Source organism: Dromiciops gliroides, chromosome 6 (genome assembly GCF_019393635.1).
Source record: "Dromiciops gliroides isolate mDroGli1 chromosome 6, mDroGli1.pri, whole genome shotgun sequence".
In the NCBI taxonomy this organism is placed as follows: Eukaryota; Metazoa; Chordata; class Mammalia; order Microbiotheria; family Microbiotheriidae; genus Dromiciops; species Dromiciops gliroides.
In genome coordinates this window covers 261,768,119-261,795,581 of record NC_057866.1, presented here as the reverse complement: position 1 = coordinate 261,795,581, position 27,463 = coordinate 261,768,119, and the positions used below count along the sequence as shown (strand labels likewise).

The 27,463-nt window shown below is 38.7% G+C and overlaps 1 pseudogene; it reads right to left on the bottom strand.

Moving 5' to 3' along the window:
• LOC122731301 lies at positions 1-24,611 on the bottom strand (annotated as a pseudogene).
• Between the last annotated feature and the right edge of the window lie 2,852 nt (positions 24,612-27,463).

The following is a 27,463-nucleotide window of genomic DNA, read 5'->3' as shown; positions in this document are numbered from 1 at the left end:
GGCGTTCTTTGCTATATCTTTTTTCTCCTCTCATGACAGGTTCATTTATTGGGAGGATCAGTTTCCATTGCGTTATTTGCCCAGTCTCCTAAAATGGATTTGAAAATGTAGGTGAGGAGCAAACAAATATTAAAAGCTAAGGAAGACCACCCAGCAAAGGGCCTATTACGCCCTCCCATATTCTTCTCAATTCACTAAACTGAAAGGCATCTACAGTGCCCCTGTATCCCCCAAAGGTATAATGGATGTGTGTGTGTGTGTGTGTGTGTGAGAGAGAGAGAGACAGAGACAGAGACAGAGAGACAGAGACAGAGGGGGGGAGAGAGACAGAGAGAGACAGAGAGAGACAGAGAGAGACAGAGAGAGGGAGACAGAGACAGAGAGTTTTCTAACTTTATAAAGTCAGAACTTCCTTTTGGAATTTAAGGGACAAACCATAATTCAAACAGCCATTTTCTCCTCACAGAACATTCCTCTGCTATGTTGGCCCCCTTTTCCATTGGGGAATTTCTCCCAGAACTTCCATCTGGGGGAGGGGCCCAACCAACCAACCTTTATCTCCCTCCAGGTTCATCTTATGACTTTCTCAGCTTCATTGACTCACATGAGTCTCTCCCCCATCTTGCTGTTCATCACTTTTTTGGGGGGGAAGCAATGAGGGTTAAGTGACTTGCCCAGGGTCACATAGCTAGTAAGTGTCAAGTGTCTAAGGGCATATTTGAACTCAGGTCCTCCTGAATCCAGAACCACCAGAGATCTAGCAATGGGAGTTGAGTAGAGTTTTCTTCCACAGCTGTATTAGTTGAACCTGGTGAGCTCAGCTAGTTATCGTGAGCCCCTCAGCTGATTTTAATTTCATTCTGAGTGACTGGTTTTTATAGATGTTACAGGTAAAAAGCAGAATTCATTGACTAGCTCCAATCTTACAGAATGGGATAGAGAAGACATCCCTGGACTGAGTTAGAGAAGCAATCTAACAAATTTCTTCTTTAGCCCAGGATGTCTGAGCTTTATTGACTCACACTAATAATGGGTAGACAGCTAGGTGGCACAGTGGATAGAGCCTCAGGCCTGGAGTCAGAAAGACTCATCTTCCTGAGTTCAAATCCAGTCTCAAACACTTACTAGCTGGGTAACCCTGAACAAGTCACTTAATCCTGCGTGCCTCAGTTTCCTCATTTGCAAAATGAGCTGGAGAAGGAAAGGTCAAACCACTCCAGTATCCTTGGCCAAGAAAACCCCAAATGGGGTCACAAAGAGTCAGACATGACTGAAATGGCTTAACATCAACAAAAATGATGGATACTAATAGATGCTCCTATCTAGTGGGGAAAAGATAAAGTGAATCTGTGGGAACATCACCTCTGGAGTTTAATTTTGAAAAAAAGAACAGTGAACTTATACTGTGAGCTTTACCAACTGCTAGGGACTCCACACACACACTTACACACACACACACACACACACACACACACACACACACTTGCCTTTAGACTATAGGCCCTTAGGTACATATGGCCCTTTTCTTTGGAAGGTAGAATATATATTAGATGAAAAGTTATTTTGTTTGTTTGTTTATTTATTTATTTATTTTTGGGGAGGCAGTGAGGGTTAAGTGACTTGCCCAGGGTCACACAGCTAGTAAGTGTCAAGTGTCTGAGAACACATTTGAACTCAGGTCCTCCTGAATCCAGAGCTGGTGCTTTATCCACTGTGCCACCTAGCTGCCCTGAAAAGTTATTAATAAAATAAAAATAAAAATTACTAACATCTAAATAGATACTTGGCTCTCTGTCCTAATTAAAATGTGAATATTTCCATCTTAACCCTGACTTCCTCCATTTCCCTTTTGTTACCATAAACTAAGTATATGGACATAGAATACAAACCTTGATGACCAAAAGTGTGAAACAAAATATGAAACAAAATCCAGATTTTTTAAAAAACCCAATTAGATAAAAAGAAATAAAAAAGAATATTTTGAAAAGATTGTTATCAGGGGCAGCTAGATGGGGCAGTGGATAAAGCACTGGCCTTGGACTCAGGAGGACCTGAGTTCAAATCTGGCCTCAGACACTTGACACTTACTGTGTGACCCTGGGCAAGTCACTTAACCCTCATTGCCCCACCAAAAAAAAAAAAAAAGACTTATCAGAGAAGAATGGGGAAAAGTAGGGGAAAGAGTAGACCTTTTGGATCTTCCCTTGGAGCTTGAAGAAGTCATCATAACTAGGATCTTCAGACTGAGATCTTTGTTCCAAGACGTTTACAGTCACCCAAGGTTTTGGGGGTTTTTTTCCTGTCGTTTCAGTCATACTTGATGCTATGTAACACCATTTGGGGTTTTCTTGGCAGAGATATTGAAATGGTATTGGAATGGTTTGCCATTTCTCATTTTACAGATGAGAAACTGAGGAAAACAAAGTGAAGTGATTTGCCCGGGGTCACACAGCTAGTAAGTGTCTGAGATCAGATTTGTAACTCCAGGCCCAGCACTCTATCCACTGTGCCAGCTACCCAATGGTCCCCCAAAATCCCCTTCTGTCTTTTCCACTTCAACTTGCCCTGCTCCATCTCTCTCTCTCTCTCTCTCTCTCTCTCCAGTCCCCATCATAACTATGCACCACTGTACCACCTTACTAGAGGTGAGCACCAACAGAAGCAACAAAGCAGGAGACAGCTCAGGAAGCACCCCCTGATGAGTGGCCATGTGGGAGACCCAGAGGCCAAACAGAAGCACCACAGAAGCAAGAATTGAGCTGCAAGGATCAGGCGCTGGAATCTGGAGAAAGAGGAGTACATGAGCGCGGCTCCAGTCGTACTTCTCTTGCTCAAGAGAATAGATCAAGGTGACTGATTACTTTGTTTCCTCCCTGCCTCCTCCCCCGGAGAGCTTGTTCCTCAAGCTCCAGTCCTCATGAATTTGTCTGCTTCCTATTGTCTTTTGGGTTGGGTTTAAAAAAAAAACAACAACAAAAACAAAAAACACTTTTTCTAGACAAATGTGGTTAACCATTGTGTTATTGATCTGTGTGTTTCCCCACACAAATACAGCTCAGAAAAGGCAATAGAGACAGAATAAAGATGAATAGATTTCAAAGCTGCAATTTATATTCATTTAGGGGGCAGCTTCATGGCACAATGAATGATGTGCTGGTCCTGGAGTCAAGAGGACTTAGGTTGAAATTCTAGCTGGGGAACAGCTAGATGGCAGAGTGGATAAAGCATAGGCCCTGGATTCAGGAGGACCTGAGTTCAAATGTGGCCTCAGACACTTGACACACTAGCTGTGTGACCCTGGGCAAGTCACTTAATCTTCATTGCCCTGTGAAAGGAAGGAAGGAAGGAATTCTAGCTGGTAACTGGGCAAGTCACTTAACCCATTTGCCTTAGTTCCCTCAACTGTAAAATGGGATCATAAAAGCACTTTCCTTACAAGGCTGTTGTGAGGATCAAATGAGATGATATTTATATAGCGCTTACCACAGTGCCTGGTAGACTCATATTAAATGCTTATTCCCTCCCCCTTCCCCACCATGACAATTGTCCCCAGAATAAGGCCTTGAGTTGAATTAAAGAGATTATTGACTCATTTTTTTACAACTTCCCAGAGAAGGGAGGAAAACTTCAGTTTGGATTTCCTGAGGCAATAAGTATTAGTAGTTTTATACAAATGAGGAGGGTAGGGGAAAGGAAGGGGGAGGGGGGATCATCTGGAGATAATCAACCAAAGGAAGGCACTGGGATTAAGGAGGATTGGGAAAGGCTTCCTGTAAAAGGAGGGATTTTTCATGAGACTGAAAGGAAACCAGGGAACCCAGTAGGCAGAGAGGAGGGAGCACAGTCAGTGAAAAGGCCCTGAATCAGGATATACAATATTTCATTTAAGGAGCCCTAGGAGGCCTCTGTCACTGGAATGAAGAATAGAAGGTTTAAGAAACCTGGAAGGAGGGGGCAGGTTATAAAGGGCTTTGAATGCCAAATCAATGAGCTATAGGGAGGACAGATTGGAGAAAACCAACGGAAAGAAGGCACAATTTCTAATTGTACTGAACAGAGTCTTCTTCAAAGAAAGATAAACATTTAAAAATTTTGGTTCAGGGGCAGCTAGGTGGCTCAGTCAATAGAATACTGGCCCTGGAGTCAGGAGGACCTGAGTTCAAATCCAGCCTCAGACACTTGACACTTACTAGCTGTGTGACCTTGGGCAAGTCACTTAACCCCAATTGCCTCACACATGCAAAAAGTTGGTTCAAATCCCACCTATGACCTAAATATCTCTTTAACTGTAGGCAAGTTACTTAACTTATATATCTGAGACTCAGTTACCTTATCTGAAAAATAAGGAGTAAATTAGACTAAATATCCTTCGATGCCTCTTTCAGCTGTAAATCTGAATTTGAATTTAGTAAAATAAAGTTAAATAAAGCTCTGCCTGCTCTATATTTGGAAATAAATCGAGAAACCAAAATTGTCCACTGGCATATTTCAAATAGGGTCATCGTGAGGGTAAGTTTTTTTTCTTGACTTCTTTTACGCAGTCTCAATATCTCTCTCCAGACAAGATAAATGCCCCAGTTATGATTCAATCAAGGATAAAGCCCATCAAGAAGATGGCTAAGGAGCAGTTTCAGAATTATCTATTACAATTCCAAAGAATCAGTTTTCAAATAAGCCATCAAAGATGTCAAAATAATGATTTGATGGACCCATGGCTTTGTGGTCAGAATATGGAAAATTGTACCTTCTAATCCTAACCGTGCCACTGATTCACTGTATGACCTTCAGCAAATTCGTTTTAACTACCATCTGTCTGCTTCCTTGTCTGTTCAGAGAATCATAATATTAGATTCGCTCCAAGGGATATTGTAGAAGTTAAGTAAATGAATATTCATTTATGACCTAATTCAGAAGTTTGAGAAACCACAAATGGGAAATCAGAGGACTAAGTGGGAGATGTTTCCTCTAAGAAGAGCCTGTTGTGCCTTGAAGCATGGATTCGTTCTCCATTGCCAAATTATGAGTGATGCCAGAGGAATGTGAGGACTTTAGAAAAATCTAGATCTTAATGACCCTGGCATCTTATGGAGATTAAGATATAACTAAGCAGGGACAAGAGACTTGGTAGCATAAGACACAAGGGACAGGATATCAAATTCCCCGCACTTTGCTTCATTTCCTCGTTATGATTTTCATTGAGTATCATGCCTGGATTTTCATCCCATTCCTAGCTTTTTTTGGAATATGTGGTATGTCTTTTAATCTCACTACTGCATTCACAAGTCAAGACTTCACCCATGATGTCACTGGTCATCTCCAAAAACATAGGACACACAACAACAGCATACTTATGGGATCCAAAAATTTAGACTTGGAATTAGAGATAATTTACCCATCCTGATTTTACAAATGTGGAAATGAAGTCCAGAAAAGTGATAATAATGACTCATGACACATGCCAAGGGTTTGCCTCTTTTGGATTTCAGCCACTTTATAGATTATAAGAAACAAGTTACAGAGACAATGAGATGAAAGGGCCTGATTCAAGCCACAAAACTTGAATGTTTTAACAACATGAAACAATCATAGGTCTTTCAACAGTTACCAAAAGGAGATTCAGCAAGAATAAAAAGAGAAAGATATTCAGCAAGAAAATGCATTGAAGATTTTGTTGTTGAGTCATTTCCAACTCATCATGACTCCATTTGGAGTTTTCTTGGCAAAGATACTGGAGTGATTTGCCAGTTTCCTTCTCCAACTCATTTTACAGATGAGGAAACCGATGTAAACAGGGTTAGGTGGCTTGCCTAGGGTCACACAGTAAGTATCTGAGGCCTGTTTTGAACTCAGGAAGATGTCATCCTGATTCCCAGCCCTGTGCTCTATCCACTGTACCACCCACCTCAAGCTGATTCAGATGAGCAGAGCTTCCATGCCTAAATTGTACATTGTGGTTGTTTTGTATTCAGGTGACCAAGAAGTGTTATCAACATCCTGAGCCTTTTGTATCCTGAAGTTAATCAAGAAACCAAGAATAGTTTATCCATACCTCTTAAGAAAAAACTAGTCTAACTTCCATGGCTAACATAGAAAGAAAAAAAGAAAAAGAAAACTAAGACAAATATTCATCTGACCAGGTTTTTTTTTTAAGTGACATTTACACTTTGAAACTGGATGAGACAACTGCTATATGTAACCTAGAAATTTTAATTATATTTGTAAGCTATATCTGCATAATGGTGAGAAAGAAGAGAATTTGCTGTTTTGTCATTGGTTAACAGGACATACAACTGAGAAGACATTTTTAATACAATTAATTCATAATTTGAAGGAAAATAAATCCATTGGTCCTTTTGTTGAGCTAGTGCAGATGACACAAAACTAATGCCTGGGAAATTTTTGAGGGTAGTTTAACATATTCAAAAAATTCATTTGAATATAGTATGGACATACAATAGCACATACAAACAAGTGTGGGCATCAAAGAGAATGTCCCAACAACCTATATCTTATAATATTAATAATAATGAATTTTATCTTTTAAGATTAATATTAATGAATTAATTTTATAAAAATCAGGACCCACTAACTCTCAACTGTTGACCATTTTAAGCAGAGAAATTGGGCATTGAGCATGTTAAATTTCTAAGACCCATAGATATTTGCTAACTTTCCCAAGGCAAAGTTACAACTTGTCTATTCAATTTGGATGTGAGTTAGTTGTGTTCTTCACTTACCATCCTTTTTTTTTTTAGTAAGGCAATTGGGGTTAAATGACTTGCCCAGGGTCACAGAGCTAGTAAGTGTTAAGTGTCTGAGGCCAGATTTGAACTCAGGTACTTCTGACTCCAGGGCTGGTGCTCTATCCACTGTGCCACCTAGCTGCCCCCACTTACCATCCTTTTCATCTGCCTGAGTATACATATGATATGACACAGTTACAAAGATTAGCATAGTTAGCAGACATCGTTTTAAAAATTAATGAACTTAACACTTAATTACAAAGTGCAAATGCTAATATATTCTCTGTTCAGGACATAATAAAAGGTATGATTAAGAAACCAAAATTTTGTGACCACACATTTAAGAAAAGTCCTGAGTCCCTTGTGACATTACCTAATTTCTTACTAGAAAATGAACCATCTTTGATTCAGGCTTTCAAGAAAGACATGAGATGATCATCTGAAATGTTGTGGGTTTTTTTGTTTTGTTTTGGGTTTTTTTATGGGGCAATGGGGTTAAGTGACTTGCCCAGGGTCACACAGCTAGTAAGTGTTAAGTGTCTGAGGCCGGATTTGAACTCAGGAACTCCTGAATCCAAGGCTGGTGCTTTATCCACTGCACCACCTAGCCACCCCTGAAATGTTTAAGAGTGACTTTCAATGAATATTTTCCTGAAATTTTCCATAGATTATATTGAACTTACAAACCATTTTCTTTCTGTATCTTTCATGACTCTGGCTGGTAAATGGACAAAGGATGAAAAAGACAATGTAAATGAGAGACCAATTAGTTTTGGACTACAAATATTATTCAGAAATAATAGCCTTATAAATTTTTGGCTAAAAATTAAAAAGTGAATTTCCATCTCTCATCAAAAGAGCTTGTAAAATTCTTCTGCTATTCTGACCATATCTTTGTATGAAGGAACATTTTCACTTTATTCATGTTTTAAAGCAAAATACAGAAATAAATTCATTATGGAAGCGTAGTTGACTGTGTTTGTCTGGTGCTGAGCCAAATAGCACACATTTTTGTTCAATGAAAAAGTCCAGTATCGAAATTAAATTTCTGTATGATTATTATATCATGTTAAACGCCTTCCAAGTTGTAACTTATTTCATTAAAATGTTATTCATGTTCAAAAAAATTTACAAAATAAATATATTAAGTCTGCAGATGATAATAAGGATATGAGGTCTTGCTGGGTTATTTATTTTAATTTATATAGAATGCCCCATGCAAAATATTTTTTTAATTATCATATAATTCATTTTATAATTTCATATAATTTATTGTTTTTGTTGAGTCCTTTTCTGTTGTGTCTGATTCTTTGTGACCCCCTTTGGGGTTTTCTTGGAAGAGATACTGCAATGGTTTGCCATTTCCTTCTCCAGCTCATTTTATGGATGAGGAAACTGAAGCAAACAGGATTAGGTGACTTTCCCAGGGTCACACAGCTCTGTCTGAAGCCAGATTTGAACTTATGAAGATGAGTCTTCCTGACTTCAGGCCCAGAACTATCCATAGTGCCATGTAGCCATCAAATGATCTGTAGGAATATATGGCCCACAGTACTCAAAAACAGATTAAAATATAATCTGGAGGGACAGCTAGGTGGCTCAGTGGATAAAGCACCAGCCCTGGATTCAAGAGGACCTGAGTTCAAATCTATCCTCAGACACTTGATACTTACTAGCTGTGTGACCCTGGTCAAGTCACTTAACCCTCATTGCCCTGCAAAAAATAACAAACATATATATATATATATTCTGGAAATATTTAACAAAATAGATTTAAAAATACAACATAAATAATGTCAATTTGTAGTTTTCTAAGTCAATAAAACCCACAGGGATCTGTTTCTATTTGAGCTTGACATCACCCATATAGACTCTACATTTACCTCCACCACCATCTCCTCCCAACCATCGAACCCACTGCAGAATAATCCTTTAGCCATGAGAAGCAAATATCCCATTTGTGAAAAATCTCAGGAAAACAGAGCTTACCACTGTAACGATTGGAATGACGCCCCCTGCTGGAGACTTACTGTAGAAGAGTTCCACCCATGAAGCGAAGGTCTTTGAGGGCAAGACCAGGAGTCTTTTCTTTGGAAAAGGAAGTGACGTGGGCTAGTGGGAGGAGGAAGGAAGAGACTGGCGCTCAGTCTGGGGCTCTTTCCTTGGGACTCTGGTGGAAAGCAGGGCTAGAAATGCGCTCTCCCTTTAATAGATAGGAATCTAGGCCTTTCTCTCTCTTTACCAAATTCTTATTCTCCTTAATAAATGCTTAAAAGTCTAACTCTTGCTAAAGCTTATAATTTGTTGGCGACCACTCATTGGATATTTTAGACAGACTAGCTAGAATTTTAGCCCTTAACACCACTCATGGAAGGAAAAAAAAAAACCAAACCATTCAACACTCTGCTTGTTAGGCACAAGCTGGTCCAGAAGAAAAAAATGATTAATTATCTAAATCCAAGCATTTCTGCTTAGAAACATAGAAATCCAAAGACACTCACTTCTACACAGGTAGCCTCAGTCTGATTGAGGTGCTTGACTCAGAAACATCTAGAATTCATTTTCAAGCTACTCAGACAGGAAGAAGTGGATTGCAACCTTTGCCACTGTATATCTTAAGGCTGTTCAGGGGCTCGTTCCAACATTCAGCTCTTTGACTGTTGGATCCAACAGTAAATTCAATTATATGATTGCTTAAACATCAAAGCTTTCTCCACTAATGTCCTTACCAGGAGGCATAAGTGGGCAGGTCCTTCCTCCCTGGCTGTGTAGTTCCTACTGTCCATTTCTCTACAATTTTATTTCTCTGATTGTTGGCAGATGGAATCTCTGCTTTTCCCATTGCTATTAGCTGAATGTGTACAATGCACACTCTAGCCAAAGCTAGGTTGTTTGTTTGGGAAGAAGTCGGGGCTCCTTGCCCTGGTACAGTCCTATTTCTTCAAAGTTCTATCGACATTTTGAGCAATGCTTCAGGTGAATAGCAAAGATAGAACCCTAGGGAGACTGCAAAGGATTCCCTTCCCTCATGGGGAGAAGCATGCATGCACACCTGCCTTGAGAGAAGTAGGGTGCATGATTACAGCGGTCAGTCCTTCACAGACTGCAGAGAAGTGAATTCCTTTCCGAAGGAGTAGCTTGGGCCAATCTGTTCTCTAGCTAGCACGCCAACAGACATCATTTATATTTAGGTCGTTCTTTAAGACGTTCAAAGTGCCGTTGGGCACTTTACTGGACCCTTCCTTTCCTTTCCCACCCCCAGAAACCACACCCTAGAGGACACTGGTGTCTGGAATGCTCAACCTGGGCACCCTCTGACCTGGTTGGAAGCTGCCTCATTCCCCATACTCCTCCTCACCACATAGTCTGTGTTGTTCCCCGCCCCTCAGAGTCCAAGTTCATTGAGGGCAGAGACTGCTTTACTTTTGTATCTGTCTCCCTAGCAAGAAGCACGGTACTCAGAACACTAAGATCTTAGCAAATATTTTTTCATTCATTCACTTTCCATATATTATGGTATTTGTTCCTCAAATCAAGCCTGCAGTGGTAATGATCGGTGCTATGCTCACCATTCTGCAGATAAAAAGACACTCCATCTCTGTCCAGGGGCCTTTGCCCAAACTGGTCCCTGACCTTGGAACGAACTCCTCCCTCACCACCACCAAGGTGGAGGAAGGAATCACTAGCTTCCTTCAAATTTAGGCCCTCCTAACAAGGGAGGGTTTATCATAATTTGGAGTTCCTGGGGTCCTAAGCCAACCCCCGAGGCAGGTACCTTTTTCCATGGAGGTGTGTTTTGGGGGTTTACACATCATAGGGTGAATCTGGGGACAAATTTGGCCTTTTTTGCACGTCCCTTTTTCCTTCCCATGCCTAGTTTCAAAATATTTTCATTTATCAGTTAGAGTTTCTGTACCCTGTCTGTGTATCATTGTTATAGTTAAAGTCTCTAAGACCTGCCTCTTTATGTTCTTGTTATGAGTGCTGATTAATGTGGGTCATGAGAACCTATCCCATGGCTTGTATTAATGAAGGCCCAAGTCTTAAATTATTCATTAATCCCTTTCAGAACTGGGGCCTCTAAGTTATACCCCTTCTTGGAGCTCAGACCTAAATTAGAGCTTGGGTCTTAGGTTTTTCTGCTAACCCCTTTTTTGCCTACTACATCATTTTATTTTCTACCTTTGCAACCCCCATTGCCTTTCACATAGTAGGTGCTTCATAAATGCTTCTGATTATTGACTGAAGGATTAATTGAAAAGGAAAGAGGAAGTAAATGAGCCAACAACCAGGGTAGGGGGAATGAGAAGGGTGGGGAAACCCTCCAGCACAATGAACAGAGTCTATGGATTGAAAGATCCTAAATTGACATCAGCAGAAGAAAAAAAAATAACAAATTAGCTTCACCAACAGCCCAAGAAACTAAGTTGGAGTTAGCACAAGGAACATTAAATTGTATGATCGAGCACTTTAAAGGCAATGAAGAAGGATCATGTGTCAAGAAAAACCTGGCATCTGTAAAGAGAGTTCTGTCATCAGCAAAAACAGAAGACACGCTGCTAACAGATTACTAACAATGACATGGAAAAAACAATGGAAAATTGGGGGGGGGGAGGGGAAGAGAATTAAACCAATAGGAAATAAAGTTCTTGAGCTGGAAGACACCTCAGCAAAAATAGTAGAAAATTCAACAAAATAAGATAAAAGGAGGGTTCAGATGGACACAGTCTTGGCTACTTAATAAGCAAAGATAATGAAGCTATAAGACAGCTCAGAGAGACAACCTACAAATCATTGTTATTACCCCCAAAATGCAAAGAGTCAAACTACATTTTTCAGGAAATTGCTCAAGAAAATGTCCTAGATCCAGGGACAACTGCAAGTACCACCGTCAGACAAAAATAACATATGCTCCTCTAAGAAGATTCAAGTAAACATACAGGGTTAGAAAAACAACAGTGGGGGTATTATGATCTCAACTTGTCTCAAGGGGTTAGGGGCAGAATTTGGCAGGAGATTTGTTGTGAAAATTACTCAAAGTTAGCGAAAAGCCTGGGTGCCTGTTATGTGTCCTAGAAAGATCTGTAATTGTCTTCAAGTAATGCATAAGGTAAGACACACTTGGAGACAGGCTATTATAGTGATGACTATTGGTCTGTCCTCCCTTCATTAAAAGAAAGGCCAAGGGGCAGCTAGGTGGCACAGTGGATAAAGCACCAGCCCTGGATTCAGGAGGACCTGAGTTCAAATCCAACCTCAGACACTTGACACTTACTAGCTGTGTGACCTTGGGCAAGTCACTTACCCCCCACTGCCCAGCCAAAAAAAAAAAAAAAGAACAGCTCATCAGTCACTATACCATGATGCCTCTCAGTTATAAATAATCTAATTCAATGGATGTTTTAAAAAAAAAAAAAGGCCAAGACAACATAGGCTTTGACTTAATTGATAGTGGTCTATTCTCTCTCCTTGGAGGTCTTCAAGTAGAGAGTGGGTAATTCCTTGTCATATATGTAATTGTAAGGATTCCCTTTCTGTATGGGTTGAACTAGATGGCCAATGAGGTGCCTTCCAATTCTCATATTGTATAATTCTGTGATCAATTAACAGATGCCCAGCAGTAAGATAATATGACAACTAAATGACATAAATGAACTTGAAGGGTGATGGGAGCAATTAAATTTTCAAGACTATATTTTCAGTAAATTTAAATTTTATTTTAATTATTTTGAATAAAATATTTTAAATAAATTTAAACTGTAAATACTTTGGGTAAAATATTCAAAATTATTTAAATCAATTTAATTTTTATTTTATTTAAAATTATTTATGATAAATTTAAGTAAGATTCTTAAAATTATTTTTTTAATTAAATTATCTTTTAAATAAATTCTTTAAAATAAAGTTTATTATTTAAAATAAACAAAATAAAGTTGGAATAAGGAAATTATTAAATAATGATGATAGGGGCAGCTAGGTGGTGCAGTGGATAAAGCACCAGCCCTGGATTCAGGAGGACCTGAGTTCAAATCCGGCCTCAGACACTTGACACTTACTAGCTGTGTGACCCTGGGCAAGTCACTTAACCCCCATTGCCCCGCAAAAAATAAAATAAAATAAAATGATGATGATAGTTAATCATTACAGAGAACTTTAAGGTTTACAAAGTGCTTTACTTATATTACCTTATTTTATCCTCACAACCACCCTGGGAAGTAGACATAATTATTATCTCCATTTTACAGATGAGGAAGAGTGGCAAATGAGAGAAAGGTAAAATGACTTGCCTAGGATCATACAGTAAAATAAGCAAAGGGAAGAAAGGTTATGAAAAGTAATTACTTGATTGTTAGCAATATAAATATCAAAGAAGGAAGTGGGTAAAGATGAAAAAGGGAGATAATTTGAAAAAGAAGAGAGATAGGAGTAAAATGGGGGGAAGCTCTACTGAGTCAATTGGATCCTCTTAAAAACCTGTCAAGATTATGATCATTTTTTAGGGTGATCATTAGTGTGTAATGACTTTTGTCTAGGGCTATGGGTGAATGTCAGAGGGAGCTTCTGGATGTATATGAAAAATTAGGATTTCACTAACTAAAAGGAAATTATTTAGAGCCTAAATACAGTGTAGAGAAAACCAAATCTATGACATTTATAGCTTTAATTCAATTTGGCACCTCAACATATTCATACAGCTTTCCCCTGAAGACTTCAAAGCCTTGGTTTCCTTATACACTAGACTCATCACTTCCAACCTATCATAGACTGGACTCATCACTTCCAAGCTACCATAACCTAGACTCATCACTTCCAACCTACCACTTTCCCTGACTCCAAGGGTCAGCAGGAAGAATTGTCAGACTCTAAAAATGCAGAACATAAATTGCTCTACCTTCTTTAATCCAATAAGTTATTTCCCCATCCCTACTGGAAAATGTCTACCACACTGTAGACCTCACTATCTCATAGAACTCCATGATCTACAACTTCAAAGTTCCATGCTGAAAATTACAGTTTACAACTCTTATTTGTCCATTAATCCCACTAATCTAGTCTTAGTAGATTTACTCTTCTGTTCCATTGTAATTCAGTCATTGGACCACACCCTCCACCTTAGTCTTCTTCTACTTTTCTCAAATTCAACCCTCCCATGGCTTCCTTTGTCTCTCCTCCTTTCATGCCCCAATAGTCTGCTACCATAATGCTCACTAGCCATCACATGAGAATCCCTCAACCCCTAGACCTCCAGCATTCTAGGCTTGCCAATCCTTATCATTGGGTAATACCCATTCATGAATTTCTTTCCTTCTGCTGAGTGTCACCAGAAAAATTCAATAAATGGTACTGATTTTACCTACCACAAATCACAGATGATATATACAAGGTCTTATTTCAAAGACCCTCATTAGCATAGATGTGATGTTGGCTTTTTGAATGCCATGTTAGCAAAGTACAGACTCCAGGAGCTTATTATTTTCTTTTTTTCTTTTTTTTTTTTTTGTGAGGCAATTGGGGTTAAGTGACTTGCCATGGGTCACACAGCTAGTAAGTGTCAAGTGTCTGAGCCCGAATTTGAACTCAGGTCCTCATGAATCCAGGGCCAGTGCTCTATCTACTGATCCTAGCTGCCCCTTATTATTTTCTAAAAAGGCTTCAGGTACAGCCCTAGAAACAGATTGCATATGCTATCTGAGGACCAGCAGGGTTAAGAAGAGAAAGGCTCATCAAACAACAGGGCAATGAGTTCATGGTAGATTCTTTAGTTATGGCAACTTGTCAAAAAAACCCACACCAATATGGCTCCAAATGGCCCTCAGTCCAGGGATTCCCAAGACATTTTTGTAGTGATGAGTTGGGGGAATGTGGGAAGAAGGTACTAAGAATCACCATTTTAAACCTTTCCATAAAGTTTTAAAACAACTTTTGGGGCGGCTAGATAGCACAGTGGATAAAGCACCAGCCCTGGATTCAGGAGTACCTGAGTTCAAATCTGACCTCGGACACTTGACACTAGCTGTGTGACCCTGGGCAAGTCACTTAACCCCCATTGCCCCACCAAAAACAAAACAAAAAAAAAACCCTTAACTTTTATTTTTATTTTGCTTTTTTTTTCAATTATCACACATTTCTTTTTTCTCTCTCACCCACTCTTCTCCCCATTAGAAAAGAATTTTTTAAAAAATCCTTTTAACAAACATGGTTAATAAGCAAGTTCCCAAATTGGGCATGTCCAAAGATGTATGTCTCATTCTACATCTTGAGTTCATCAATTCTCTGTCAGAGAGTCAAATGGTTTGTCATTAGTCCTCTCGAATTGTGGTTGGTCACTGGATTCATTAAAGTTCTCAAAGTCTTTCAAAGTTTTTTTTTTTCCCTTTAAATGTTGTCATTATTATATAAATTGACTTCCTGCTTTTGCTCAATACATTCTACATTGATTCATAGAATTCTTCCAAGGCTTCTCTAAAACCATCCTTTTCACCTTCTATTTGTTCAATCTTTCTCCATTTGGTGAGGAATTAGTTTCCATTTTTTTTTTTGCTACCACAAAAGGAACAATTTGTTTTATTTTTCCTTTTTAAAACTGAATTAATCTATTTTATTTTTTAAAAACAGGTCCTTGTTTTATTTATTTGTTTATTCTGTTTTCAATTTTTTATGATTTTGTTTTTATATTTAGAATTTCTGCTTTGTCATTCCTTGAGGTTTTTTAGGTTTGGGGGGTTTTGGTATGTTTTTTTAACTGTATGTCCAATTTATTGATCCATTCTGTCTCTTGCTGATGAAAGAATTTAGAGGTATAAATTTCTCCCTAAGGACTGCTTTGACTGCATCCTACATTTTGTTATGTTGTCTCATTATTGTTATTTTCTTTGATTAAATTATCTATTATTGGGCAGCTAGGTGGTGCAGTGGATAAAGCACTGGCCCTGGATTCAGGAGAACCTGAGTTCAAATCTGGCCTCAGACACTTGACACTTACTAGCTGTGTGACCCAGGATAAGTCATTTAACCCTCATTGTCCTGCAAAAAGAAAAAAAAATATATATATATATATATATGTGTGTATATATATATATATGTATATGTATATGTATATATATTATTTCTATGTTTATATGTCTCTGATTGATTTATTCCCTAGGATTAAAGTAGATAGCTTCATATTAATTCATAATACTTTTTCAATCATATATAATTTCTATTGCATTATGGTCATTAAAGGATGTATTTAATATTTCAACTTTCCTGCATTTGTTTATGAGAAGTGAGCTCTATTCACAGCTCTATGACCTCAGCTATTCAGTTTGTGTTCATTTAGATTTGTAGGCTTTTCACTTATACTCTATGGAGAACTTTTATTTTAGATACAATTCGTGCAGAAAGTTGACACCTTGATGTTGAAGTGAATGAATGCCACTTGTTTAGGGAAAAGGCTACCACTCAGCAAACAGATCTAAAATGTAGAGTCCAAAGACCTTTGGGGAACAAACTGAGTGCATTCTGGAATCCCTGATCTTTGAATTCTTGGGTTCACCAGTGACAGCAGAATACCATAGCCTCCATCATGATGATGATGTCCCAGACTGGTGAGCCAAGTTCTTTTTTTTTTTTAATTATTTTTTTTTTTGTGAGGCAGTTGGGGTTAAGTGACTTGCCCACGGTCACACAGCTAGTGAGTGTTAAGTGTCTGAGACCAGATTTGAACTCAGGTACTCCTGACTCCAGGGCCAGTGCTTTATCCACTGCGCCACCTAGCTGCCCCTGAGCCAAGTTCTTTTAATGTGACAATCATTGCTGCCCATCTTGGAATGATAGGTGATCAGTTCAATGGAGAAATGGAACAACCTACAATCTTCAAGACTGAAAGGAAGGAATTCTTAATAGAAGGATTTAGGGCACTTGTAGAAGAGACTTTGGGCTAGGGGGATTCTCATAATCATACCATGTAGGTAAATGGCTATTTATAAAATCAGCCTTGTCCCTTGATTTGAGTCCATCCACTATTGTATTGATTATGCATCCAAAGTAATTTCTGGGAAATTTGAAAAATTAATTTTTGGTTGGGACTTGTAATTACATTGATGTGGGGAATTCAAACTATAACTCTGTCTTCCAGCATACTTGGCAAAGCCAAATCTACTTATAAAAAGTATTTGGATTATTTCAAGTGTCTCTGGATTAGAGACAGAATGTGAGAACCATGAGAGAAAATGCAATTTTCACTAACTTAATAGTTTTAATCATCATTTCAAGAGTTTAATAATAGAAATCATTTATTATCCTTTAATCTCTTATACCTTTTTAGATACTAGGAGATAATATAGGCCTAAAATCTGATCCACATGCAAATGAAATGGAATGGGGGACTGTCCAATGAAGACCTTCACAATAATCCCATGAGGGTGATGCCATCATGGTCTTCATTTTACAGATGAGCAAACTGAAGCTGAGCAGGGTTAAATGACTTGCACAGGGTCATCCAGCTGGGAAAGAGCTGAAGCCGTTTTTGACCTTAGGTCTTCCAAGTTCAGCACTTAACCAACTGTACCTCCTAGGTACCTCAGGAGTAAGAAAGGGCACCCTTCCACCAGCTCTCCAGAGTTCAGGGAGTCTTCCTTGTACCACATGACAAACACATAGGGAAAAATGTTTCTCCATGGGACCTTTTTTGTGGCCCAGCAGCCAATCGAAAACCCTGTCTTAACCATGCAGCAAGTGTACATGAAACAATCACAGATTCCCTGTCCATGGAATGAAGCCGGGAGCTTGGCCTCTCTATTATGTATCATCAAGCACTTCCAGGAATAGACGCACCAAACTTCCCCATGGGTCCTCTGCCTACGGCCAAGGACGGGGCCTTCATTGGACAGACCCCCATTCCGTTTCATTTGCATGTGGATCGGATCTTAGGCCTACATTATCTCCTAGTATCTAAAAAGATATAAAAGATTAAAGGATAATAAATTATTTCTATTATTAAACTCTTGATTGAAATGATGATTAAAATGATTAAGTTAGTGAAAATTGCATTTTCTCTCGTTGTTCTCACATTCTGTCTCTAGCCCAGAGACACTTGAAATAATCCAAATACTTTTTATAAGTAGATTTGGCTTTGCCAAGTATGCTGGAAGATTTGATTGTAATGGGGAAATGTTGGCTTCCCTTCACTAATTGACTCAAGGGTTATTAAGGTGCTTGGAAGCATTTGTGTAACAGGAAGGTCACTGCGTCAGCCTTGGAGTAAATTACACTCCACAACAAGTGGGCCCCTTGCTTTCAAAACTGTGAACCTTTTTTCATTTAACTTCCAAAATCTCATTAGAATTTTTCCTTTTGGCAACTGAACGGCTTGACAATAAAGGATTTATTACTCTCAGGATGACAAGAGAGAGGCTGTAAAATGTTCGAGGTTTAAAGAAAAATTCATTGATTTTATTTCTACATGAAACCAGGTCATCATGAATAGGTGTGTCACTTTTTCTTTCTCCAAAAGGACTCTGGGTGCATAATGTAATTGCTCTTGCATAATATACTCCTCAAAATATTTAAGTTGGGCAAAGCATCCGTTTCCCTCCACTTACGCAGGATGTCCCATTTGGCATACAGCCTGATTCTGATCATTTCAATCAATTCAACAAGCATTTATTAAGCTCTAACTGTATGCAGAGCACTGAATGTGCTTGATATTGAAAGGTTTAATTGACTTTGTTCCCAGAATTTATGTAGCTTAGAATTGCATGGAAGGGGAAGTACAGAAGAAAAAATAATTTACGCTGCAGTGTGAGACCCTTTTTAGAAACAAAATACTTTCTCTGTATGACTGCAGCCCTCACAGAGGTGAATGCTATGAGCATTATTTTCATTCTAAAATATTGAAACTAGGGCTCACAGAGCATAAGGTGCTTACTAAAAGGATGACACCCTAGGGGCAGCTAGGTGGTGCAGTGGATAAAGCACCAGCTCTGGATTCAGGAGGACCTGAGTTCAAATCCAGCCTCAGACACTTGACATACTTACTAGCTGTGTGACCCTGGGCAAGTCACTTAACCCTCATTGCCCTGCAAAAAAAAAAATGACACCCTAAAAAGCACCAGTTCCAGGATTTGAACCTGATGTTTCTGAAAGTGCTCTTTTTATTATGCCACACTGACATCCCATCTTCAATGTATTTTTCTAGTCCCACAAATATGCCTTTTTCCATAGTGAATGAGATGAAACAATGCTCTAAGTTGCTTTTTTGTAACTACCCTTAGTTAGGCATCTTTAATGAGCTCTGGGATGAAGCGAGATCAATAGAAGATTCATTCCTTGGAAGATTTAAGTAGAAAATCTATGTGGCATGGTTTATATTGACTACAAATAGAGACAGATTTTAAATCAGGTTTCTCCTCAGGCCTGATGTGTGTGTCTAGGTGGGTGCCCACTAGCATCTCTTTTTTTTTTTTTTGGCGGGGCAATGGGGGTTAAGTGACTTGCCCAGGGTCACACAGCTAGTAAGTGTCAAGTGTCTGAGGCCAGATTTGAACTCAGGTCCTCCTGAATCCAGGGCCGGTGCTTTATCCACTGCGCCACCTAGCCGCCCCCACTAGCATCTCTTTTAATTCTCAGATGGTCCACTCTTCTGGGTATTTTCCTATGTCTGATTTTTCAAGAGGCTTCATCTTTGGGCTAGTGGAAAAAATTCCCTGAACTGAAAAATAGAACTGAGCCATGGCTCTAGAAAAGTAGGAAATAAGGGATAAAATCATACTCATAACATTTAAAATTGCTTCCTCTCATATTGCTCCATTACCCCTCCTTCCAGATTCATTGCCATGTTGAATTGGCAGGATAAGGTGTCATCATTCCCCAGGGTTCCTGAAGTTCCTGTGAGATGGGGTGACCTTAAAGTTCCCTGTGCAGGGAACACAAGAACATTTCTGCAGAAAAGCCAGCATAGGCAGGTGAAAAGCTTGAGAATGAAGGAATGCTACTCAGCATCCAGGTTTCAGGGACCCGTCCTGGCTTTCAAGTATTCTCAGGTGGAGAGGAACACAGGATGGAAAAACTGAGAATGAGAATGTGACCAGGAAGCTGAAGGAAGACATGAGTGAGACCAAGGGGGGAAGATGAAGCAGTGACCAACAGAAATGTATCAACTCAGTTCAGCCCTTTCTCCTCCTCCTACATCCTTCTAGAAGGGAAGCCATTTTCCCATTTGCCAGTCACTCATCCTTTCCTGCTTTTCCCTCTTGCCCAATGGGAAAGTGCAGAAAAGAGGAGTGTTTTCTTATGCCTTATTGACTTTCAGTGGAAGTAAATGACCTTTGGAAGCTTTACTTCCCTAACTGTTTACTTTCAATTTCTATGCTATTTAAACATTTATTGATTATTTATCTATGATTGTGTGGAATGGGATTGAAGGAGAAAACCCAAATCCCAATGAAGACATTGAATGTACAGTGGAATACTGTTACAACTCCATTCTTGAGCCAAAGTTCTCTCTGCCTTTCCTCTTTTGTCTTTTACATTTAATCTCTCCCCCCAAACCTCTCTCTCTCTCTCTCTCTCTCTCTCTCTCTCTCTCTCTCTCTCTCTCTCTCTCTCTCTCTCTCTCACACACACACACACACACACACACACACACACACACACACACACACACCTCAATCTGTATCCTGGCTCTGCTACTTGCCACTTATGTAACCATGGAAAAAGCACACAACCTCTCAGGGCCTCCGTTTCCTCATCTGTAAAATGATGGTGTGGGACTAGATCACCTCTAAGGTCCCTTCCAGCTTTAAAATCAATGATTTTCTGATCATTGATTCTCCTTCCTCTCTCTCAGAGCAACAGAGTAGACAGAAGAGTGAGGAGGAAAGGGAAGGAGGCTACCCATATATGACATGATCATCCGTTTTCTGCCAAACCACATTCATTTCCTATGTTTCCCAATATATATATATATATATATATATAAGCTGTATCTGTGTGGTGCTAAATCTAGGTGAAAGTGGAAAAATTCAGTCCAATATTTCCCAATTCATCATCATCATAGCTAGAAGTTACATAGCACTTTAAGGTTTATGAAGCCTTTAGAAAATATTATCTTATTTTGTCCTCGCAACAACCCTGGGAAGTAAGTCCTATTATGATTTCCATTTTGAAGATAAAGAAACTGAGGTCAGCAGAGTCACATAGCTAGTTAAATGTCTGAGGCCTGATTTGAACCCAGACCTTCCTACCTCTAGGTCCAGTGCCATCTAATTCCATTCTCTTTGTCTTCTCTGGTCCTCCGAGCATTCTGGACACTGAACAACTCTGTGGAGCCAAAAGTAATCCAGTGCCAAAATACCATGACCTCATTTGTATGAGCAGGTTTCCTTTTGTCCTTTTCTAAGGTTGACCACATTTGGATTGTTAATTTGTAGTACTTGGGTAGCTTTAATCCTAACTTAGCTATGCCTTTCGTTATCCATACAGAACTGAGCACTGCTTAGGTTCATAAAACGGGGTTATTCCATGCTTCATTCCAAATTTATGGGAATTTTTGTTAGGATGATTGCCTAAATTTATGAAATAATTTCAGTAGAGAGCTGCTTCTAAGTGCCTTAAAACTGGAAATTTTATTATTCTTTTAGAAGGAAGGAAGAGAGGGAGGGAGAGAAAGAGAAACAGAAAGAGAAGGAAGGAAGGAAAGAAAGAAAGAATGAAAAAAAGGAAAAAAGAAAGAAAAGGGAGAGTCAGCTAGGTGGTGCAGTGGATAAAGCACTGGCCTTGGATTCAGGAGGACCTGAGTTCAAATCCAGCCTCAGATACTTGACACTTAACTAGCTGTGTGACCCTGGGCAAGTCACTTAACCCTCATTGCCCTGCAAAAAAAAAGAAAGAAAGAAAAGAAGGAAGGAAAGAATGAAACAAAGGAAAAAAGAAAGAAAAGAAGGGAGGAAGGGAGGAAGGAAGGAAGACCTACCATTTGCCAATTAAGGCAACTATGTCCAAGTATCCAGATAATTTCTTTTTCTTTCTTTTTTTTTTTTTTGCAAGTATCACACTTTTATCAGCATTTAATGACCACACAGGACATTTTCACAGGACATAAAAAGGAGACAGACCTAGTGTGGGGAAAAAAAGATAACATACAAATTAGTATTCCTCACCTTCATCTTCCCCCTCAGCATTATCTGCTCCAAAGTCCTCGAAATCCTTCTCCAGGACAGCCATATCCTCCCATGCCTCAGAGCACTCGCCTTCCTCTATCCTCTCCCCCACATGCCGATGAACAAAGGCACACTTGGCATACATCAGATCGAACTTTTGGTCCAGGCGAGCCCAGGCCTCAGCAATAGCTATAGTGTTGCTCAACATGTAGACAACCCACTGTACCTTGGCCAGGTCACCACCAGGAACCACAGTGGGAGGCTGGTAATTGATGCCAACTTTGAAGCCAGTTGGGCACCAATCCACAAACTGGATGCCATGATTTGTCTTGATGGTGGTGATTGTAGCACTGACATCTTCAGGAACCACATCACCTCAGTACAATAGGCAGCAAGCCATATATCTACTGTATAAGGTCACACGTCACCATTTGGTTGGCAAGCTCAAAGCAAGCATTGGTGATCTTTGCTCCAGTCAGCTGCTTTCTAAGTAGAAATGACTAGGGCATATGTGGATAGAGAGAAATGGATTACAGGAATAGAGCAGCAGATCAACATTCAGGATACCATTAAATCAAAGAGAGACAGTGATGAAGGACACAATTTGGCTAATAAGGTGATTCAGGTTAGTGTAGATTGAGCATTCAATGTCAAGGTTTCTGCAACAGATGTTATAAATGGCTTTGTTGGAATATAGAACTATGCATACCCTTTGATCCAGCAATACCACTGCTAGGTTTATATCCCAAAGACATCCCAAAAAGATAAAAAGAACTATTTGTACAAAAATATTTATAGCAGCTCTTTTTGTAATGGCTAAGAATTGGAAATCAACAACTGGAATAGACTTAGCTCTTCTCAGCAATATGATAATTCAAGACAATTCCAAAGAACTCATGATCGAAAATGTTCTCCACATCCAGAAAAAAAAGAACTGTGGATTCTGAATGCAGATTGAACCATATTGTTTCTACTTTTGTTTTTGTTTTCTTTTTTGAGGTTTTTCCCTTTTGTTCTGATTCTTCTTTCACAGCATAACTAATGCAGAAATATGTTTAATGTTATTGTACATATATAACCTATATCAGACTGCTTTCTGTCTTGGGGAGGGGGTAGGGAAGGGAGGGAGGGAGAAAAATTTAGAACTAAAAATCTTATGAAAACAAATGTTGAAAACTATCTTTACATGTAACTGGAAAATAATAAAATACTTTTATGATTCAAAAAAATGTAAATCAAAGAAATGCCCATCAATTGGGGAATGGCTGAACAGGCTGTGATATATAATGATGATGGAATATTATTGTGTTATAAGAAATGACAAGCAGGATGATTTCAGAAAGACCTGAAATACTTGTATGAACTGATGTATAGTGAAGTGAGCAGAACTGGGAGAACATTGTGCACAGAGACATCAATATTGTTCAATGAAGAACTTGAATGACTTGACTATTTTCAACAATACATTGATTCAAGACAATCCCAAAGGACTATTGATGAAACATACTATCCACCTCCAAAGAAAGAACTGATATTGTTGGACACAGACTGAAGCATGCTATTTTCACTTTCATTTTTTTTCATTTATTTAGGTTTTCTTATCCAAAATGACTAATATGGTAATGTTTTACATAATCTTACATATATAACCCATATCTGATTCCTTACCCCCTCAGGGAGCAAGGAAAGGAGGGAGGGAAGGAGGGATAAAAATTGGAACCCAAAACTACAAATAAAAATGTTTATTACTTTAAAAAATAATAAAAAATTATGTTGTTGGGGCAGCTAGGTAGCACAGTGGATAGAGCACCGGCCCTGAAGTCAGGAGTACCTGAGTTCAAATCCGGCCTCAGACACTTAACATTTACTGGGCAAATCACTTAACCCCAATTGCCTCACTAAAAAAAAAAAATGATGTTGTTGCCTACCATGAAGGCACAGAGTTCCCCAGGGTGGGGTGAGTGCTCAGAATGGAGTTAAAAAGTCCAACTACAGCTGTGGAAGTCTGAGGAGCCAGGTAAATGGAAAACTGCAGGTTGGACTTCTTGCCATAATCAATGGATTGATGTTCCCTCAGCAGAAAGGTAAAACCAGAACCAGTCCCACCAATAAACCTGTGGGAAACCAAGAAGCCCTGAAGATTTGTGCATTGATCCACAAGCTTCCAAATTCTATCCAGAATCATGTCAATGATTTCCTTGCCAATAGTAATGTCTACCAGCATAATTATCAGTGGTAAAAAACCATTTTTTTAAATAAGAATAATTATCAGTGGTATCTTCCTTTCTCAGGGAAGAAGAGCTGGTGGTAGATTCCAATTCAAACTTCATCAATAACAGTTGGTTCCGGGTCAATAAATACAGAATAGGGAACTTGCTTTCTAGCCTCCATTTCATTGAAGACTTTTTTTGGTTTTGTTTTGTTTTGTTTGCAGGGCAATGAGGATTAAGTGACTTGCCCAGGGTCACACAGCTAGTGTCAAGTGTCTGAGGCTGGATTTAAACTCAAGTCCTCCTGAATCTAGGACCAGTGCTTTATCCACTGTGCCACCTAGCTGCCCCCCATTGAAGAAGATCTTGAAAGAGTTATCTCCATCCCCAGTGGTCTTGTCACTTGGCATCTACCCACTGGGTTGGATACCATGTTCCAGCCAGTATAGCTCCCAACAGGTACTGCTAATCTAGAAACCAGCCTGGCCTATGTAGTTAGAGATGTACTTATACATGACAAAGGCATTTAGAGGGCCTGTTGGGCTAAGAAGAAATAGCAAGGAGAACAATACAAGTTTCTCACCAACCAACCATGTCTCTGGGAGAAAAGTTAGTGAGACCCAGATAACTTCTGAGTTATAAAATAGTCATTACATTTTTCATCTAAATTCCTGGTATTATATATTTATATATATGTAATATTATATAATTATATATAAATAATATATAATCATATATAATACATTTTATATATTGCATAATTAGAATATTATATCATATTACGTACCATATCATATCATATCATGTTATGTCATGTCATGTCATACCATGTCATGTCATGTCACGTCATATCATATCATATTATATTCCAGAGAACCCAACATCTTTACTGGGAGCAGAGTAATGGATTTAGGTTCAGAAAATCCAGCTTTAGATGTTCACCTGTGGGACCTTTCTCAAGTCACAATCTCTTTGGGCTTAAGTACCCTCCTCTATACAATGAAAGATTTGTCTCTAAGGTTCTTTCTACCTCCTTTTCTATGGTCTTGTGAAATTAAATATATGTAGGTTACTATTTCCATGAGATGATGTGCTGTGGGGTCATATGCCATATAAGGTCATCTCCATTTTATCTAGCATAGAGAATTTCACATGATAGGCACTTAATCAAGGATATCAAGTGACAAGAATGATCCCAAAATTCAATTATTCACCTGAAATCGTGCAGGCAGCTTCAAAAGGGGAGATATGACTTCATGTCCATGCTCTAAGACCATATTATATATGAGATCACTTTCTAGAAATTATTTGAAGTTGATGGCCAAGATACACACATCTTAGACTAAATTCTTCTCTAGGATGAAGTTGAACTGGTCTGAAGGATTCCTATGGGAAAATAATAAAGACACAAGAAGATTATTGGAACAGATTATTATGGACAATAGAAAGGACTTGGATTGGGATTCCAAGAAAAGCACAAATAACAAAATAAATTGTTGGGGAAGAAGAAGTAGAAAGAGAAACACAATTATAGGATTAAAAACAACAAAATAAGAACACTCTTAAGATATTTCTTTCTAAAAGACGCAAGGAGATAAAGATGAAAACCAGATTTAAATAGAAGGAGGGATGGAGGAGGTCTAAAACACATGGCCTAAACCTCATCTAAAAATGCATGCAAGGGGCAGCTAGGTGGCACAGTGGATAGAGCACCAGCCCTAGAGTCAGGAGGACCTCAGTTCAAATCCGGCCTCAAACACTTGACACTTACTAGCTGCATGACCCTGGGCAAGTCACTTAATCCCAATTGCCTCACCAAAAAAAAAAAAAAATGCATGCAGGGTTTTGTTTCGTTTTTTTCTTTAGGTACTACCATGTGTCAGGTCCTGTGCCAAGCACTATACAAATATCTCATTTGATCCTCGCAAATGGGAAGGAGGTTCTATTTTTATCCCCATTTTACTGATATAGACAAAGATCAAGTGACTTACCCAGGGTCACACAGCTAGTAAGTTTCTGAGGTCAGATTTGAATTCAGATCTTCCTGACTGTAGTACCAGTGATCTATCTGCTGTCCCCTATTAATGCCTCTTTGGGAAAAAATAGCTTGAAAGGAGGGTAAAAATTATTTTCATTTTCTTATTGAATTGTTTTTAGAATGATTCTGCAAATATGATATGGGTAATATGTTATTTTGAAATTCCTTATTGTTGTTGTTGACATTAAGTACATCAAGCAACAGAACTGGTTGTCATTTCTCAAGCTTTCTGTCTTAATGCTTCTCGAACATCATGCCATCTAAAGTTTTCTTTTTAAACATATACATTTGCATTTGCTACAATTAAGTGAAAATCCCAAATTCTGCCTTTTACCCTACATGGAGAATGGGAGTTTAAGCAGCTAATTGGAGGTAGTCATCCTCTTTGAGTACTTACAATTTTTGTGTTTCAGGATGCAACATTACATTCCTTTTGCATCAAGATCAATTTTTAAAAGTTCATGCAATACATTAGGAAAAGAAAGTTTGCATTTAATGAGAAGGAGTACTACACTGTAATTTAGGGCATGTTTTGGAGAGATGACATTTGAAACTATTCTGAAACAGTTAATTAAAAAAACAAAATATGCAGGTTAAAAAGAGAAGTGTAAATGGCATAATTAAGGACATGGGTAACCAGAGTAGGAAGTGGGAAAGTCATGTAGCAAGAGGAAAGAGTAATGGACAGCCTGGAGGATATTGACCAATTATTGAAAGATCTAAAAGATGTTGATTCCAATGAAGATTTAGGTAAGATCAAAGGCAAGAATCAGATAGGATAGTAAGACATAGATGAGTTGTGATTTGCATGCTAATTGAACCATTAAAACACAGAAGAATTTCTAGACCTTCATGAAAAGCAATGTCTAATGGCAAATGAAGAGATTCGTTTAGCTGGATTATGCATATTTGTTATGAAGACACTTTTTTGTTCCGCTGTGTGGAGTGGGAGAGATAATAAATAAACAAATAAAAATAAACAAATGACTGAATGAGTGGAGAGCTAAAGAAACATACATTATTTAAGGGATTAATAGTTGAATGAATGAATGACCAAAAAATGACAATAAAAAATGAAAGAGCATGTCTATCCCATGATTTTAGAAGCTAGGACAGTCACTAGTAAGAAAACTGAAGAAGGATTGTAGATTCACTAAAGACTCAGAAACAGGCTTTGGGTGCCCTTGGAAGTTTGTGTCCTAATATCAGAATCGTGATATCAAAAATTCTTGTTTCTCCAGGTAGGTTTCTTATACAATCTCCAGATCCTAAGGTCATCTGTTGCCTTAGTATCTGCCCTAGCCCTTCCTGAAGCAATAGCCACATCTA